Genomic DNA, 8,168 nt, shown 5'->3' on the forward strand with positions numbered 1-8,168 from the left:
GGCTTCCCTCTTGTAATTCTTAATCACTTTCTTAAGGTTAATAAGAATCATCACAAATGGGTCAGAGCCGCCAGCAGGAAGCATAACCCATCCCAAGAGATGATCACGAACGTTCTTGTTGAGATGGGCGGTCGTCCGGCTGAGTCAGGAGAGCTGTACTCCAAGCAAAGCCTTGTGAAGGGTTCATCAAAAGTAATTGACGTGTGGGCGCCTGGGTGGCTCCGCTGGTTAAGAGTCTGACTTTGGCTCCGGTCACGATCTCCCAGTTCGTGGGTTCAGGCCCCGCACGAGGCGCTGGCTATGCCAACAGCTCGGAACCTGGAGACTGCGTCACGTTCTGTGTGTCTCTCTCTGCCCCTCCTCTGCTTCGTACTTGTGCATGCGCTCTCTCTGTCCAAAATAAATAAACAAACAAACAAATAAATAAATAAATAAAAAAGTAACTGATGTAAAGAAAGCCATAACTGATGCAAGTAACTGTATCCGAATTATCTAGCTGCCTGTCGATCTTGCCTGCAGGAACGTATTGTCCCAAGAGAAGGATAGCGCTCTGTGTGATGTCTAGAGAACAAAGAACCAAGGAAGAATATTCGTCAATGTGTCTCTGTCCATCTAGGCGAGAAGGTGTCCTGGGCAAGCCACAGTAATATGCTGAATAGATGAGAGAAATAAAGGAAAACACTTCTTGGAGCGTTTGGTCCCATCGATTTCACAATCGTAAGTTAAATTCGGTGCTTTACCTGCTTTCCTCATGGACCCCTCGGGATAATCGCACGCAGTAGTGTGGAGCCACTGCCTGTACTCCGATCTGAGAATACTGGCTGCTCAGGCTTCGCCTCTCCCTGCCTGCCACACCCAACCCGAGGCGGATTTCTTTCGGGGGAAAATAGACTAGATCAGGAGAAAAGACCTCCGGGACTCTCAGTTGGGATCCTCAGGAAAGCAGGCACGCAGAGGGAAGCCACACTGTACACATATTCCAAACCGCTTCCGTCTCAGAAATACCAATGCCATCAATCGCCGGGCATTTAATATCGTCTCTAACATAAACGCAAGACCCCAATAATTGATGGAGGAGCAGTGGATGAGAAGGAAAGAGAAAGGAAAGGATGCAGTGAACAGAAGAAAATCGAAAAGGAGAAAAAAAAGTGAGTGAATCTCTAATTGATCTCTTCCGAGAAATAAGATAAGATCTTGGATCCTGGAGAACAGAGTGCTGCTATTTTTAAAAAGAAGTCTTGTAAATTAAAAATAGCATAGCTGATGTTAAATATTCAGTAGAAGTTTGGAAGATAAAGTGGAGGAAATCTCTCAGAAAGTGGTACAAGGAGACATGGAATGAAAAATAGAGACCCGATAAGAAAATGAGGAAACGAATCTACGAAGCCCAATATTTGACTAATAGGTATTCCAGAGATAGAACAAAGACAATGGTTGAGAAAGAAAGGTTATACCAATGATTTCCCAGAGCTCAAGGATAGCAACCTCTAGGTTGTAAGGTCCCACAGGATGTCCACAGTGTCATCATGGACGGCCATATAGGTTGTGTCTGTGAATGTTATGGGAATAGTATTCCCCAGAGTGGTGCAGTGCACAACATGTACAACTGTGTGTGGCAGCCCAATGAATGCAACCCATGCCATGTTATTTTGAATAGCTATTTCAAAGTACTCGGTATTAAAAAAATAGCCTCATTGCTTTCGAGGAGAAAACGAAGTCATTTCTCAACAGAAGAACTCAACAGATTCTCAACTAAGACTTCTCAGCAGAAACATAACCAGGAGACCATCGAACGATGCTTTGCAAATTCGGAAGGAAAATGATTTCGAAGCTATAATTCTATACCCAGCCAAATCAGCATTCTTAATTGTAAACAGCAGAATCTATACGGTTGATGTAAGCAGATGAGAAGTTTATTGACGTTACATTGTTTGGGTTGTTTATGGGCTTTTCTGGTAAGAGAATGCATGCTTGCACACCATGTTGCCAGGACCCACACCCAAAGACCATCGTGGGGACTGTACCTGAGAAAACATCCACACTACCACACTTCTCCGGATACCACAGCTTGCAGCAATGATGAGTCAGCTCTGTATCGAGCCATCCCTCCCCCACAGAGTAGATCGCCGTCTCCATAATCTGCCACAAAATAAAAAAATAAAAAAGGAAACAGCCACTTTCTCATGTTGCTTACTTTCTTTTTAAGTTTATTGATTTATTTTGAGACAGAGAGTGTGTGGGGAAGGGCAGAGAGAGAATCCCAAGCAGGCCCCGGGCTGTCAGTGCAGAGCCCTACGCTGGGCTCAATCTCATGAACCATGAGATCATGAACCGAGCCGACCTCAGAGGACGACTGAGTAACTGCCGAGCCACCCAGGCGCCTCTCACACTGCTGACTTCGGAACCGAAGTCTTACCCATGTACGTGTCATTGGAAGAATTTAGGCTACATATTTCCCTCCCCAACCCCAGCAGCCAAAGGGCACATTCTAGATGTTATCTTGGAAAAGTGAGACCCGAGACATGGGAGATTTACCAAGGGAAAGGTGACCAAGAGATCTCGGGTAGCACGGGAAATGAAACAGTATTTACTAGACCAGCCAAACTATTAAGAATGAGAGTGGCATAAACATATTTTCAGACACTGAAGTCTCAAAAAAGGTACCACCTCCTTAGCCTTTCTCAGAAGTCTACTGGCAAGAGTCCTGCCTACACGAGGGTGCCAACCAAGGGAAATTAAGACACGGGATCTAGGAAACAGGTCTCCATCTCACCTGAAATAAAGGGAAGCCACAGACTGGTTGGTGGTAGAAGGAATGTCCAAGTTGGCATCTGGGCTGCGGGTCTACAGAGAGGCTGGCACAGGACAGCTCGGGGCTTCTGGCCACTGAGGGCTGGATGAGTGTTGTCAGGGGAGCTGACAACGGTTGGGGGACAGATCAGTGGCAAAAACAGAGAAAACCAAGCAAATAGAAGAAAAAGGGACAATGGTTACTTTTAGGGAGAACAAAAAAGTTGTATACGAAAAGGAAATGTAACCAAAAGACCAAATGTTTGTACTCAGTTACGAAAGATCACTGCATAACATAAAATGTACAGTCTGGATGTCAGGTTCGCAAAAAATGAAGTAAATAACTGAGAAGATAAGGGAGGGGAAGTGCCTATATATATATATATGTATATAGATGCACATATATATATATATACACACACACACACGTATGTATATATACAGACACACACACATACACACACACACATATATATATAATGTCGCAGAGTTAAAATCTTATCTTCCATAATAGAAAATATATACTATCTTAAAAGAAAAAACCAAGAAGTTTAAAAATATTTTTAGTAAATATAACTATATTATATATTTATATGAGCGTAAATTACATTTGTATTAGTAATTCACATAATAATGGCAACACATTATTTTTAATTATGGAGGCATATGCTAGAATAAAGATTAAAGGAGTGGAACCAGCTGCCTCTGGGGGGTGGGAAGGTTGTGGCAGGAGACTATTGTTTTTCATTTAAATTTTGTTAAATTTTTAAAAATTAAAAATTTTTTTTTTCAACGTTTATTTATTTTTTTTGGGACAGAGAGAGACACAGCATGAACGGGGGAGGGGCAGAGAGAGAGGGAGACACAGAACCGGAAACAGGCTCCAGGCTCTGAGCCATCAGCCCAGAGCCCGACGCGGGGCTCGAACTCACGGACCGCGAGATCGTGACCTGGCTGAAGTCGGACGCTTAACCGACTGCGCCACCCAGGCGCCCCAAATTTTTAAAAATTTTAAGTAGGCTCCACACCCAACGCGGGGCTTGAACTCATGACCCTGAGATGAAGCGTCACACGCTCTACTCACAGAGCCAGGCAGGCACCCCCTGTTTTTCATTTTAAGCTGTGTTGAACCATTTGACTTTCAAAAGTAAGAATATATAGAACTTAATAAAAATAATGATGACGGAGAAAATTCAATATATTACAGATTCTCCCAAGCTCTGGGTTCCAGGTTTTAGGTGTGCAGCTCTGTTCTTTTTAAAATTAAAAAAAAATTTTTTTTTAACTTACTTTTGAGAGAGAGAAAAACAGAGCGTGAGCAGGGGAGGGGCAGAGAGAGAGGGAGACACAGAATCCGAAGCAGGCTCCAGGCTCCAAGCTGTCAGCACAGAGTCCGACGCGGGGCTCGAGCCCACCGACTGGGACATGGTGACCTGAGCTGAAGTCGGACGCTTAACTGACTGACCCACCCAGGTGCCCCCGTGCAGCACTGTTCTTAATACTATGGTGTGATATAGATATGATGTAGACCTGAGTTCTAGTACGAGTGTAGAATTCTGAAACTGACATACATGAGAGACCTCTGTGTAACGGGCCGGAAAGCAATGAATACATTTATGTTCAGTCTAGATTTAAATGAAGCTAGATTCAGTTCTCATCTACACAGATCAAAACACATACTCAGGGCATAAGAGTCACTGCAATTTCTAGGAGAAATGGCAGAGAAAAGAATCCGTTGGTCTAGCAGGCTGTTGACTCTACCCTGGAATGATTAAGCTCCCACGATGGTGGTCACTGGTTAATCATTGAGGCATCTGATGGGGGTTGGAAAACTCATACCCCCTCACACACATTTTGTATTCAGATGACCAGAAGGTTTCAGTGACCCCCTGGAGAATCAAACCAAGGTGTCATCCCCCCTCTTAAGAAATTAATAGCCTAGTGGGGGGCAGATAAGAAAAGAAATTTTAAGAATACAAACGTATTAAATTTTTTTGTTGTTGAATGAGTTGACTCTTGGGGTTCAGAAAAGCGGAAATTCAGCGAGATTTGAGTTGTCCAAAGAGGTTCACAGAAGAGGCTGGATTCACAGGAAACTCCGAAGGGAGAAAGGATTGGAATGGTAAGGGGGAGGGGGACGGCCACTCTGGGACCATCCCCTTGAACGCACCGATGTGACAGTGACTGAGGTGCATTCAGATCAGTAGGAAAACAGTCCTACGTCACCGCGAAGAGTTCCTGTGGAGCCGTGTGGAAACCAGGCTAGGTGTCGTGGGGCTACATTATAGAAGATATTGGAAGGCAGGAGGAAGAAGTTAAATTTGATGTGTTAAAGACGGTCAACTGTAAAACAAGGGAGTATTTTTCTTTGATGTATCTTGGGCTTAAAATGTAATTTCAACTTTTTCTTATAGAATTAAGCATGCTAATTATAGAAAATACATGTATCTTAGATATTTTTCCACTTCTGTTAGAAGTGGAAATGGTTGAGATTTGAGATTAGATCTGGGCTAAGATCTTTTCCTTGCCCCCTGGTAGTCTGTGACCTTAGGGAGAGTTCCTTATTCTCCCTGAAGTTTGGTTGGTTTCTTCATCTTTTAAATGGGGCAAATGTTGTAAAATGCAATTTTCTCAGTTCTTACCCTTTTCTCTGGAAATTTCCCTCTGCCCCCATTTGCAGGGATCAATCCTTGGGAAGCCTTACACCCCCACCACTCTGGGATACACATCTGTCTGACTGAAGCTACACTAATCAGGTTCTTTCTTCTGGAAATTGGACACATTTGTGGGCCTGGGATGGTAATATTTGAATTTAAGGCTGTGTGTGTGATTTCTTCCATAGAGTTCTGGGGAAGCAGAAGAGGTAGCTAGCTGAACTGTAGAAAGAGAAAAGAATAGGGGCGCCTGGGTGTCTCGGCCGGTTGAGCATCGGACTGTTGACCTCAGCTCAGGTCATGATCTCACAGTTTGTGAGTTCGAGCCCCACTTTGGATTCTGCGCTGACAGCATGGAGCCTGCTTGGGGTTCTGTCTCTCCCCTTCTCTGCCCCTTCCCTGCTCGCATCCTCTCTATCTCAAAACAAATACATAAATTTTAAAAAAAGAAAGAGGAAAGAATGATGTAAATGTGCTATGAGATCTGGGTACTAGAGGAAGAGAGAATTCCCAGATTATCATTTCCGGCATTGACCCCTTTCTAAGGCTTTGCTGCCTTCCTGCATCCTTGTAATAAATTAACCTTTTTTCCCCTTAAGCTAATTCAAGCTCGTTTTCATTTCCTTAAAATTAAGAGTCTTAACGCACGCTAGATACAAATAGCTCTCTGAGCGCCTTAAGCACCTCCCCATATCGCTTGGCCTTCCCTCCAAATTCTGACTTTGGTCCTTGCTTCACAGAGATCCCTAGAGCCACCTGCAGTTTCCAAGTCTCTGCTCAGCATCCTATTTGTTTGCTAACGTCCCCTCGGCCAAAGAAAGTTAGACGACCGAAACTAGATTCAGGGGGTGGAAATAGACCTGTCCTCGTGATAGGAGTTGCTGCAAAGTCACCTTGCAGAGGGAAACGTACCAGGATGTATCCAGGAACGGTAGGAATTATTGTGGCCATTTTTGCAAATTCTCCCACAGAATTTTGGTGTCTAGTGGGGTGAACTTTGATGATTGGAAGACAGAACAGAAAGATCCACAATCGCTTTGTCTTCTGTCTCCCCGCTGGACTGTTCTGAGGCTCATTGGTTCCACACGCTCTCACTGGACGTGTCCTGGGAGTCTGGGCAGCGTTGCATACAGTCTTTGCCTCCAGTTTATTTCATAGGTATTTGAGCTAAGACACTATTATATCAGATTCTCGAGAAGATTTAAAGAGGATATAATGTCTCTGGATTACACTCCATAAGCTGTAACTTTTGGCAGTGTCACCAACAGAAGCGTTTCATAATAACAAAATCTGAACGGACTTCAACAGTACAGGCATACCTCGGTCTACCGCACTTCCTTTCTTGTGCCTTGCAGTTGCTGTGTTTTTTTTTTTATAAATTGAAGGCCGTGGCAATTCTGCATCGAGTAAGTCTAATGGGGCCATTTTTCTGACAGCATTTGCTCATTTCACGTCTGCGTGTCACGTTTTGGTAAGTCTTGCACCATTTCCAAATTTTTCGTTATTATTGTATTTGTCATGATGATCTGTGATCGGTGATCTTTGACGTTACCATTGAAATTGTTTTGGGGTGCCATAAACCACTCCCGTATAAGACCGAAAAGTTAACGGATAAATGCTGTGTGTGTTCTAACTGTTCTACCAACCAGCCAGGCCCTGTCTCTCTCCCTCGGCTTGGACCTCCCCATTCCCCGAGATGCAAAAATATTGAAATTAGGCCAGTTAATAACCCTACAATAGCCTCTAGGTGTTCAAGTGAAAAGGAAGAGTTGCACGGGTCTCACTTTAGATCAAAAGCTAGAAATGATTAAGCATAGGGGAGGGCATGTCAAAAGCTGAAGTAGGTCAAAGGCTAAGCCTCTTGAGCCAAACAGTTAACCAAGTTGTGCACGCAGAAGAGAAGTTCTTGAAGGAAATTAAACGTGCTTCCCGTGAACACAGGAATGATAAGAAAGCGAAGCAGCTTTATTGCTGATGCGGAGAAAGTCGGAGTGGTCTGGAGAGAAGATCAAACCAGCCACGACATTCCCTGAAGCCAAAGCCTCATCCAGAGTGAGGCCCTGACTCTTCCATTCTATGAAGGCTGAGAGAGGTGAGGAAGCTGCAGGAGAAAAATCAGAGGCTGGCAGCGGTTGGTTCCCGAGGTGTAAGGAAAGAGGCCGTGTCCGTAACACAAAAGTGCAAGGTGAAGCGGCAAGTGCTGGTGTGGAAGCTGCAGCGAATTATCCAGAAGACGTAGCAAAGATAGATCATTAATGAAGGTGGCTACGCTCCATAACAGATTTCCAATATAGAAAATATAGCCTTAGCCTGGAAGAAGATGCCATCCAGGACTTTCATAGCTAGAGAGGAGAAGTCAAAGCCTGACTTCAAAGCTTCAAAGGACAGGCTGACTCTCTAGTCAGGGGCTAAGGCCGCTGGTGACTTCATGCGGAAGCCGATGCTCACTTACCATTCTGAAAATCCTAGGGTCCTTAAGAACTATGCTAAATCTACTCTGCCTGTGCTCTATCAGTGGAACTACAAAGCCTGGATGATTGTACATCTATTTATGACATGGTTTCCTGAATATTTTTAAGCCAACTGTTGAATCTACTGCTCGGAAAATAAAGATTCCTTTCAAAATATGGCTGCTCCGTGACAATGCCCCCGGTCGTCCCAGGGCTCTGATGGACACGTACAATGAGATGAATGTTGTTTTCATGCCTGCTGACACAACATCTA

Source organism: Lynx canadensis, chromosome B4, assembly GCF_007474595.2.
Source record: "Lynx canadensis isolate LIC74 chromosome B4, mLynCan4.pri.v2, whole genome shotgun sequence".
NCBI classification, from domain to species: domain Eukaryota; kingdom Metazoa; phylum Chordata; class Mammalia; order Carnivora; family Felidae; genus Lynx; species Lynx canadensis.